The sequence below is a fragment of the Marmota marmota genome, unplaced genomic scaffold (genome assembly GCF_001458135.2).
Source record: "Marmota marmota marmota unplaced genomic scaffold, marMar, whole genome shotgun sequence".
NCBI lineage: Eukaryota > Metazoa > Chordata > Mammalia > Rodentia > Sciuridae > Marmota > Marmota marmota.
This window is the reverse complement of record NW_026000153.1, coordinates 5,066,107-5,078,271: the sequence shown is the minus strand read 5'-3', so window position 1 is coordinate 5,078,271 and position 12,165 is coordinate 5,066,107. Positions and strand designations below refer to the sequence as shown.

General features: G+C 37.8%; 1 non-coding gene across 1 annotated transcript; it reads right to left on the bottom strand.

Annotated features, from left to right (window-relative positions):
- Positions 1 to 10,303: 10,303 nt before the first annotated feature.
- Positions 10,304 to 10,410, bottom strand: LOC125611563. The gene has a single exon (XR_007341776.1). It is a non-coding gene; the product is annotated as a U6 spliceosomal RNA (small nuclear RNA).
- Positions 10,411 to 12,165: the final 1,755 nt, after the last annotated feature.

The window sequence follows — 12,165 nt, the reverse complement described above, 5'->3', positions numbered from 1 at the left end:
TCTCTCTCTCTCTCTCTCTCTCTCTCTCTCTCTCTCTCTCTCTCTCTCTCCCACTCTCTATTTAAAAAAAAAAAAATGTTGACTTTGCAAAATCACTATCATGACGGTCACTTCTTTTCAAGACTTCATAAAGAAGGCATATAAGACCATGTAGGAAGAAAGTAGTGATAACACACTGTTCCTTAGGATTAGAAAGTCAAGGGGCCTCCGAAGTCGCCTGTCTCAGCTGTTTCCTTTAGCAGGCCCTCAATTGTGTGTCTTCCTCCGTGTACAGCTTTCCTGGGCCCTTTGTCAGGTCTTTGGAGCCTTCTCATTGTAAATGAGAGAAGCAGTCTTCCTCCCACACATCAGTGACTGTCGATGACTTGCTCTGATCTCACCTGGAATGCACTCGGAACATATCATTATCATATCCAAAAAATTACCCACAGACCCATCTCCCAAAGCACAGCCAAATGGTAGCGATCTTGCTGAAGAGTTCCAGGAGAAAGAAAATAGAATTCCATGGCATACCCTTGGCTAGGATGGGTTCATGAAGATCTCTTTTAAAACAAACTTAAACACTGAGAAGGATTCAAGATGAGACAATCTGGAGCAGAAGAAATGCAGGGAAAAGAAACATGAGGGTGGGCTGGGGCTGGGGCTCAGTGGTAGAGCACTTGCCTAGCACATGGGAGGCACTGGGTTCTATCCTCAGCACCACATAAAAATACATAAATAAAATAAAGGTATCAGGTCCATCTACAACTAAAAACAATATTGAGAGAGAGAGAAAGAAATGAAAAGAAACATGAGGGCAAAGCCGGGTGATGGAGACCAGGCTGGAGCATCAGAAAGGTGAAGTAGCCAAAACAGTCCTGCTGAGCGTGGTTCCCTGCAATGAGGGAAAGAATTTGGGCCAGACTCTCAGTCATGCGCAGCCCCTTCAGCAAGAAAGTCTTGCCCCTACCAGGAAAATCTGCTGAACCAATGGCAAACAGTGTTCTTAGTTGACATAATGTATTCTTTTATGGTACAGATTTGGATTTGGAAAGTATGTGAAGAATCATGGTCAGGCACGGTGGTGCACACCTGTAATCCCAGCGACTCAGGGGGTTGAGGCAGGAGGATCATAAGCTCAAAGCCAGCCTCAGCAATGGTGATGCGCTGAGCAATTCAGTGAGACGCTGTCTCTAAATAAAATACAAAATAGGGCTGGGGATGTGGCTCAGTGGTCGAGTGGCCCTGAGTTCAATCCCCGGTACCAAAAACAAAACAAAACAAAAAAAAAAGAATCATAAAGAAGTTTAGTTTAGGATTATAGAATTTGACATAATTTTTGTGGTTTATTGATTTAAAGTTTAAAGATATCTTCAATTCTTAAATCTAAGATATTTTATTATTAAAGAGAAAACATTGGGATTCCACCTCTTGAGTCCCCTTCTTCCTCCGGGAGAAGTCTTTTCTGCTGTCCTTTAATAAACTTCTAGTTTCTACTCTGACCTTGCCTCGGCGTGCTTCTTTGGTGTTATTCTTCAACATTGGGGAAGCAAGAACTCGTCACCGGTCAACAGCGGTAACATATTGTAGGTCCCAGACCGAGATTCTACACCGAGATAATTCATGCCAGAGAACTTAAATACTTAGGATAGAAAATTAAAAGAATTCTACTTCCAAGTTGACCGTCCATCACTCAAATGGCCCTCCAGCCTATTACTTCTCAATCAGACTTCTATCATGGACCACTCGATAGACCCGATTTTTAAAGGGGGACTCCAAACTGCTTGCCCCACACCGTCCCTTTTCAGCCTGAAGAAGCCAGAAAGATCTTCTTCGCCCCCCTTCCTTACAGCAGTAAGGAGTTCCCAACTTAGAGGGGGGGAATGAAGCCAGATTTAAAGTTAGGTAGTCAGTGTAGTTAGATAAATCCGGGTCTAATATCAAGTGAAATCTAAAATGGAGGCCATGCTGGCAATGATTCCGGGAAACGAAGGACAACTCATGGAATGTTAATGAAGTCCCGAAAAGGCCCTAGGCCAAAGTCCACCTCAAAGAAATGCTAATGAACAGCCCCCAGCAAAAAGGTGCTGACTCAGAAGTCCTTCCTGACCAGATTACTTCTTTGGCCCACCTGTGTCCCACCCCTCGGGCCTTCCCACCTACATTCCATCACTGAAAGAACTATAAAAAGGGGAGACAACATCCCTTCCACGGATTCCACCTCTTGGGTCCCCTTCTTCCTCCGGGAGAAGTCTTTTCTGCTGTCCTTTAATAAACTTCTAGTTTCTACTCTGAAAAAAAAAAAGAGAAAACATTGTGTAAACCATAATTTAATACTTTAAAAATCTTCTACAGTCTGATCACCACTACACTTTTATTTTTAATAATATTTCAGTCTTTTTTCCCATACAAATATATTCTTATGTAGTTTCAATCATACTGTATACACATTAGTGCTTTTCAATTAATAACAAACTACACAGACTTTAGATATTTATAAATAGAAATTTAAATCATCATTTAAATAATTATATAATAGCCCATTGGGTTTTTTTATTATTATTTTTAATTGTTGATGGACCTTTATTTTATTCATTTATTTATATGTGGTGCTAAGAATTGAACCCAGTGCCTCAGACATGTGAAGCAAACACACTAACACTTAGCCACAACCCCAGCCCACCCACTGGGTTTTTTAAATTTATTTTTTAGTTGTAAATGGATCTTTTATTTTATTTTATTTTTATTTATATGTGGTGCCTGGCACTTGCCAGGCAAGTGCTCTACCACTGAGCCCCCGATCCATTGGGTTTTTAAAAATTTATTTAAGCATCCATCTTTTATGAGTGATTTATTTCCTTTTTTAAATTACAAATAACTTGGTTATGAAAATCTAAACACATATTCCTTTTCCTTATTATGTCCTGTAAAATTTCCCAGAAGTTGAATTACTGTGTAAAAGAATATGAACTCATATTTGCCCTGTATTGCCTTGTTCATTTCTAAATGATTGTGGATATTGAAAAGTTTAAAACTATCTGCAGGGCTTTTTGTGCAATGCAAGGTCGTTGGTTCCTGTTAAATGTTTCTTTATAAGTCCCAGTTCCAAAGGAGTTGACATCTACAAATGAACTTAGGCAAAGTATTTTATTTTATATATATTTCCACAATTCAGTTAATAAAGTAATTAATACAATTGCCTATTGCAATAATTTTTTAGAAGGGCTAATAATTAACAGCTGAAAAATTAAGTATGCAAAAAGCTGATACTAATAGCCATTGTTCCTTCTGGAGCCTTTATGTAACCCTGACACTTAATGGCACCCAGTCCTATGTGCCAGTTACCCGTATGACCTTAGGTTGTGCCCCAAGCTCGATCTGCCAAAGAGGAGACCAGCTTGTTCCTGCAGAACTGGGGAGATTCTAACTGGGGAATTAGGAAATAAAGACTCTTGCCTACATATACTCAGGGCATAAACCCACCAAATTTTAAAAGGAGAGGCATTAATTCAATCTCTTCTAGTTATTTTATGAGTAGTATTTAATTGAGTATTAACTAAATGTTTGCAATGTTCACAGAGCAGAACATAATGATTCTTCTCCTACTTAGTTCTTCAAGGACATTAAAATCCTAACCTTTTTTGCATTGGTAACAGTATCATAGACTTTCAAATTCAATTGTTTCATGACTTCTCCGTCACCCATGGTCTGAGTAGATCCACACAGGCAGAAGTAAGAGATGTTAGTGACTCCATGATTGCTCCTTATCCTCTGAGACTTTAAAAATAAGACACAGTTTAAAGAGAGTCAGGCCCAAAGCCAAGACATTGTTATATTCGGGTCCCTTCCCCCTCAGCATTCCAGCCCATTTTGACTGTATTAGGCCTGAAGAAGACTGACAATTTGCTGCATTTAGCAGACAGCTTTCATAATGCCATCCTGAACCATCAAGGAAGTCCTTTCTTCTGTTCTGCGTGTGACTATGATGTCAACCCTTTATTACACCCAATATGTAGAGAGGAAAAAATACAACTTTTTCACTGGAACAGGTACTTGTTGATTCTGCAGAGTGTGTTGAATGCCCTTTGCCACCTGCAGGGGGAGCATTTCAAATTGTAAGTCACACTATACTTAAAAAACCTTCCCAGAAAAGTCTGACCAAAGGGACAGCTTTAGCAGTGCTGGATAAAATTGCTCTTTGTGACAAAGAACTCAGAGCCAGTCAGAATCTCCCCAAGAGGAGGCCTCATAAACAGCGAGGGGCCTTTAGATAGGAGCCTCTTCAACTGTACTCGCTATTCAAAGGGCTGCCTCCCTGTGTGCATAAAGTAGAAGAGCCTTTTATTTCCACTAGGTCTCCTCAGGCATATATGTGTGCACACACTCACACCGTGAAGCTCAGAAACCTTCCTCAGAAGATGAGGGGAAATATAAGATCTATCTTCTCTGTCAACTGGCCTTGCCATAGACAAACTGTAGGCAGATGTTGCTGAAGGGAGAAGCTTCTTTCAAAGCTTATTACGAAATATCTCATCCAAGGTTTTTTTTTTTTTTTTATGCATCCAATAAGTAAATAGAAATTTTGAGGAAAAGGAAATTACTAAAACAATATTTCCAATGAAATTTTTAAAAATCAAGCCAGTCTCTCATTAGATTTTTGAGATCCATAGTTTCAATAACATTAGAATCAAGATTTCCTCTGCATTTGGAAATATCTGATAATTCTTGTGAAATCAAGGAAATTGGCCAACAGGAAGATGGTTTGATTTGAGCTGTGGCATATATCCCAGTTAGAGAACAAAGTTCAGAAACACATTCTCTCATTTAAGAAGACAGATACTTCGTGATCTCATGTGTGGACTCTAAAAAACCGTAGAACTCATGGCGGCAAAGAACAAGATGGTGGTCACCAGGAACTGGAGGGATGGGGAAGCCGGGAAGGAGCTAGGTGGGTCAAAGGCAATAGTTCTGGTTAGACTGGAGGAGTAGCATGGGAAATCCACCGTACAGCATGGCGATCACAGCTTATGATAATGCTTTGTGTATTTCAAAATTGCTGGAAAAGTAGATTTTAAATATTCTGACCACAAAGAAATAATTATGTCAGTTAATGGCTATGTTAATTAGCTTGATTTAATCTTTCTACAATGTATACATACATCAAAACATCACATTCACTATATAAACATACATATATATATATAACTATCATCAATTAAAAATAAAGAAAAAGGCATTTTAAAAACAAAAACAAAGAAGTTTAAGTAGCTGAGACATATTTTATGTAACTGTCTTTAGAATATTTCAGAATAGTGCATTTTATTGTTAAAAAGTGGCTTGCTTAATTAAAACTACACTGAGATTTCATCTCACTCCAGTCAGAATGGTAATTATCAAAAATTCAAGTAACAATAAATGTTGGCAAGCATGTGAGGAAAAATGTACACTCACACATTGTTGGTGGGACAACAAATTGGTGCAACCACTATGGAAAGCAGTATGGAGATTGCTCAGAAACTTGGAATGGAACCACCATTTGACTCAGTTATACCACTCCTCAGCATATACCCAAAAGACTTAAATCAGCATACTATAGTGAAGCTGCATCACTATAGTATCATCAGTGTTTGTAGCAGCTTAATTCAAAATAGCTAAGCTATGGAACCATCCTAGGTGCCCTTCAACAGATAAATGGGTAAAGGAGATGTGGTATATATACACAGTGAAATATTACTCAGCCATAAAGAAGAATAAAATTGTGGCATTTGCCAGTAAATGGATGGAACTGGAGACTATCCTACTAAGTGAAATAAGCCAGTCCCAAAATACCAAAGAATGAATGTTCTAATATGTGGATGCTAACACACAATAAGGTGGAGGTGATGTGGATAATAGAAAGTCATAGGATTAGGCAAAGGGGAATGAAGGGAAGGGGAGATGGGAATAGGAAAGACAGAATGAATTGAACATAACTTTTCTATGCTCATATATGAATATAAAATCCGTGTAACTCCACATCATAAAAAGAATGGGAAGTTAGACTCCATGTATGTATGCCAAAATACACTCTGCTGTCATGTATATCTAAAAAGAAGAAATTTTTTACAAATGGCTTTCCTGACCTCTTAAATATATTAAAAAAAATTAGTTGGTAATGAATCATAACCCTAAAATAAGAGTAAAGACTATAAGCATTTAGAAGAAAAAACTTTATGAACTTGGGTTTGGCAAACAATTCTCTTAGATAGGACACACTATGTAGGACCCTTTTAAAAATTTAGTAAGTTAGATGTTATTACATTAGAAACATACTTTTCAAATAGTATGATTAAGAAAATGAAAAGGTAAGCCACAGACTGGTAGAAGGCATTTGCAACTGCTCTCTCAAGAGGGCTTTTTATTGAGAATATACAAAGAACTCTTATAATCTAATAATAAGAACACAAACAACTTTTTAAAAAATTTTATCAAAGAAGAGATGTAAATGGCAAATGAACACATGGAAAGATGCTCAACATCATTAATTCCAAAGGAAATGTAACCAAAACCACAATGAGATGCCATAATATACCCATTTGAATAGCTTAAAAGAATAAACAGAAAAACAATTACTGACAAGTAATTGTTTCTCAGCAAGTGCTGGTGAGAATGCAGAGTTATGGAAATTTTCTATATTGCTGATGAAAACCACCAAAAATTTAAAAACAACTCAAATATCCTTCAATGGATGAAGGAATAAATAAACTGTGCTACAGCCACACTGTGGAATATAACTCAGCCATGAAAAAATGAAGGGCCTGCTGACTCATACAATATGGGTAAATCCCAAACACATGTTACAAGGTGGAAAAAGCCACATTCAAAATGTCATATTAATTCTGACATTTATAAAAACCTTATAGGGAAGGAAAAATCTACAGAGACAAGAAATAGATCAGTGGTTTCCAGAGTCTGAGGGCAGGGGAAGAGACTGATTACAAAACAACATCAGGGAACTTTGAGGGGTAAAGAAATTGTTCTTTCTTGATGGTGGTGGTAGACACTCAGTTGCTTTTGTCAAAATCATAGAACAGAGGCTGCAGCTGTGGCTCAGTGGTAGAGCGCTTGCCTAGCATGTGTGAGGCGCTGGGTTCGATCCTCAGCACCACATATAAGTAAATAAAAAATAAAGGTACATCCACAACTATAGAACAGAAAAAGGTGAATTTTACCAACGGGAAAAATATTCCTCAATAAGAGAAATTACATTACATGTGTATTTTATGCCAAAATAAAATCAATGTCAGGTAAATAAGGATTAAAATATAAAAGTCAAAATAAAATTTTAAATACCCAGTACAGGGAAATATATCTTAAGATCTTAGAGTAAGGGGAAATTTTTAAACAAGGTACAAGATAGGAAAAGAGAGATAGATAATGGTTGGTTATTTCTGTTCATCTGTTCATCAAACAATATCACAGAGTTTAAAAAGCCATAAGTAAGAAGACATTTGCAACACACATAATTGGCAAAAGATTCATATTTGGAATATATGATTAAAACTACACAAGAATAAAATACATAATCAAATAGAGTACTGGGCAAATGTCAAAGTCAATTGATTTAAGCTATGACTGCACACATCTAAACTTTTTGTTGATGGCCTGACCTGATGAGTAAGTACTAAAAAGTCATAAAAGAATACCTAAATATAGTCTTATCTATATGAAATTCCCAGACAAAATCAACATCTCTCTGCTTGATATTAAATTATCAGTGATTAAGCAATAAAGAAAAGTGAGGGCATGTTACCCCAAGTGTCGGGACAGTGGCTAACTTTGAAGTGACAAAAGAGAAGGAGGAGGTTACAGGTACTTTTCCATTTCTTCACGTGAGTGGCAGGTTTGCATCTTTATTTTTTTATTATATAATGTGTACATATGTGTTTTGTATACACTCGTGTTTATGAATGTATTAGCTCAAGTGCCCTAAGAAACAGGCACCAGGATGGGATTAAACACTCCAGAGATTATTAAGGAATTGCCTGGAAGAGACCATGACGCACGCCTGACCCTTGTGGAAGAGAGCGGGAAGACAGCAGGATGGGGCAGGAAGAGACTTGGACTGCAGTGCAATTCCAATAAAGTGTCAGCCAGGTCAAGGAGGAGCCAAGGTCACCCATCAAGGGGTCCCCATCATGTAGGGACAGTGTCCTTGTCATGTCGAAGTACTAGTTGGGATCAGCCTTGGAAAGTATGACCTTAGTGTAAATCACAAAGGGCTTTCAGGAGGAAGTAGCTGGGCTGTCAATTATTGACCCTGCAGCAGAAAAACGGAAAAGTGCGTGATTGTGGCTGCTACAATGGTATATGTTAAGGTTTTAAAAAAAATTAAAGGAAAAGGAAAAAATGGGCAAAGGAAATCAAGAGACATTCCAGAAAAAGAAATTCAAGTGGTCCATAAATAAATAAGTAAAATGGTACTGGACATCAATCAAACTAAGACAATTTATTTTCTGATTAAACTGCAGTGAGGGGCTCTTTAAAGATCCAAGTGAGCCCGGTGTGATGGTGCACACCTGTAATCCCAGCAGCTCTGGAGACTGAGGCAGAAGGATCACAAGTTCAAAGCCAGCCTCAGCAAAAGCAAGGGGCTAAGCAACTCAGTGAGACGCTGTCTCTAAATAAAACACAAAATAGGGCTGTGGATGTGGCTCAGTGGTTGAATGCCCCTGAGTTCCATTCCCGGTAACGCTTCCCTGCCCCCCCAAAAAATCCAAGTGAGTCCAAATCTAGGACAAGGAAAGAACAAAACAAATCTGGGACATTTGGGGTCAGAAGAGAGGAAATGATCAGGTCAAAAGAACTTAGAGGTGATTTAAAGGGAGTGTAGTGACCGTGTTACATAAAATCCATGAGAGCATATTGAGAAAAGAAAGAATGCAAAGGAAGAAGGAAGGAAAGGAGAGAAGGAAGGAAAAAATGAAGGAAGGAAGGAAGGAAGGAAGGGAGGGAGGGATGAGGGAGGGAAGAATGTTGGTTTTTTTGTTAAGAAAAATGCCATCTGATCAATGAAAAAGTAATAATAGATTTAGAAAAATCAACTTTTTTACATTCCCCAAGATATTAACTGATCTGGCAAAGATTACCAAAGGATGCTAAAACATGGTGCAAAGTCTCCTTCCAAATTAGTAACCACAAAAGCACAAAGAAAGAAATGTGTCCTCTTTATGGAAATATTCAGCTGTTACCATCTTAACCAGGTGTTCAAATCTGAGAATCCGTCCCAATGGGGAGACAGGTAGAGTGTCAGCCCACCTCCATTTGTAGGGACTGGCACTGGAGAAAACAAGGCAATCCAACACTGTTGTCCAGACATTTAAAACCTGTGAACTGAACTACCAACTTGCATAAAGTACATTTTATTCTCATCTTTGACAAGTATTCCTTTAAAATATATATAAAACGTGTATAAAATATATCCAAAGCTTCAGGATTTTTTAGATGGCTGCAAGCTGGAAAAATATCAAAATCAACCAAATTTTTTACTGTACCCAATCTGAGTGTTGTGTTGGTGTACAGTGACATTCATAATTTTATAAACATTTATTTGGAAAAATTAATTTTTGTTGCATGCATTTTGAAATCACTAACCAGGTTGTTATATTTAATGATGTCACATAAACTGTGTCCTTCTAAATAACAATAATATAAAAGATTGGAGATTTCTTGGAAAATTGGGAATGGACCCACCATTTGAACCAGCTGTCCCTCTCCTTGGTCTATACCCCAAGGACTTAAAAACAGCATACTACAGGGACACAGCCTCATCAATGTTTACAGCAGCACAATTCACAATAGCTAAACTGTGGAACCAACCTAGATGCCCTTCAATAGATGAATGGATAAACAAAATGTGGCATATATACACAATGGAATATTACTCAGCAATAAAAGAGAATAAAATCATGGCATTTTCAGGTAAATGGATGGAGTTAGAGAAGATAATGCTAAGTGAAGTTAGCCAATCCCAATAAAACAAATACTGAATGTTTTCTTTGATGTAAGGAGGCTGATTCATAGTGGGATAGGGAGTGGGAGCATGGGAGGAATAGATGAACTCTAGATAGGGTGGAGGGGTTGGAGGGGAAGGGAGGGGGCATGGGGTAATTAATGATGGTGGAATGTGATGATCATTACTATCCAAAGCACATGTATGATGCCATGAATTGGTGTGAATATTTGATGTATACAAATAGGAAAGTACAAGATTTAATGAAATTCAAAGTATCCAAAATTTATATATATTTTAAAAATCAATCAAATGTACATATAGAAATACTCATTTTTTATGGAGTGCTTCATGAATTTGCTTGTCATCTTTGCACAAGGGCCATGCTAATCTTCTCTGTATCATTCCAACTTTAATATATGAGCTGCCCAAGTGAGTACTATACTTATTTTTATATGATTTTCAAAAATATTCTTTTTCTTTTTCTTCCAAACATTAAAAGGAAAGCCCAATTTATTAACAAATAACAAAATTTTATAGAGTTAAATAAAAAGCATTGAAATAAAGGTGAAATTATGTTTAAGATTTTTTTAAATTTTTAATGAAAGTTCATTACATATTTTGTAGAAATATAAACTCTTTGTAATTTTATTATTCAGAATTCATCCAGTTACCTATTTAAATATCACAGGTCACAACTAAATATAAACTGTTTGATATAACAGAAGGTGTAACTTTTACAGACACCACACAAATTCATGATGACCTTCAAAACCTCAATTTCCAAGGTGAAGTAAAGCAAGAAAATGGATGTTTGGCACTACTGGGTGACTTCATTATGCAGGAATGTTTTGCATTCATGATTTGATGGGATGGCACACAAAGAAGTGTCCCTAAGTTAGTACGACCCTAAACTTGCAAGGTCTGTCACACTCACTGTGGGTTCTAAGGAAACAGAATGGAGAAGCATTTTCTTGGGGACTGAATAGTGTTGGGAATATCACAGGGAAAGAAGCCAATGCACTGAGAATGGTAACTTTCTACATGATGATTGGCTTGGTTGCTTCAAAAATTTAACATCATAAAGGAGACCTGGGAAGTGGCGGAGCAGCTCAGGAGGCTGAGGCAGGAGGATTACAAGTTTAAAGCAAGGCCTTAAGCAACTGAGTGAGACCCTGTTTCAAAATAAAATACAAAAAAAAAAAAAAAGACTGCGGATGTTGCTCAGTGGTCAAGTGCCCTGAGTTTAATCCCTGGTTAAAAAAAAAAAAAAGAAGAAGAGGCTGGGGTAGTGGCTCAGTGGTAGAGCGCTCACCTAGCATGTGCAGGGCCCTGGGTTCGATCCTCAGCACCACATATAAATAAATAAATAAAATAAAGGTATTGTGCCCAGGTACAACTAAAAAATAAATTTTAAAAATTGCTTTAAAAAAAGGAAATTAGGAACATGTCACAATCATATAAATATGCCAGAAAAAACTTGTTCTATTCCTCACTCCAAATAGTAAAATATCTATAAAAAAAAATGAGACAATTAGGGAATTTTGTCATGAGCCATCCATGGGCTGTGTGTGAGCTATGTGCATTTGAGCGTGTGGGAGGACTGGCCTGTCTTGCATGCTCCTTGGGCTGTGTGACGCACGTGTGCCCTTTCCTCTTGCTCTGCCTGTGTTCCCACATGGCACCTGAGATGGGTGTGACTTGCCAAGATGTCAGTCAAACTGCTGACCACAAGACATCATCAAGCAACCCTCTGAAACCCAATTCCTTGCCTTATTTGGGTGGAACTTTCTCAAATGTCTTGGTGGAGGTGCCTCATAAATAGAAGGTTTCAGGCATGCTCTCTCTTTTGCTCCTCTTGCTCTTCTTGCTCCTTCCAGCACTGGAGCTGACCCTTGGGGTCACGGAGCCTTCTTGCCTTAGAACTTATGTCCGTGTGCTGCGTGGTTTCTTCCCTGTTTCCTTAGTTATCAATAATACAGCCTGCCCCTTTAAACCCAGTTCATATCGCCGGCCTGGCCAGCTGGTGATAAAATTTGAGTAGGGATTGGCTCTTGGATCATATTATGAAATTACTGGTAAGGTTAACAGTTTTAATAATGGCACTATGATTGCATAGGAGAATTTTTAGGAAGAGTATGCTGAATTCTTAAAGATAAAACATTGTTCTGTTAGCAACTTACTTGCAAATAGTT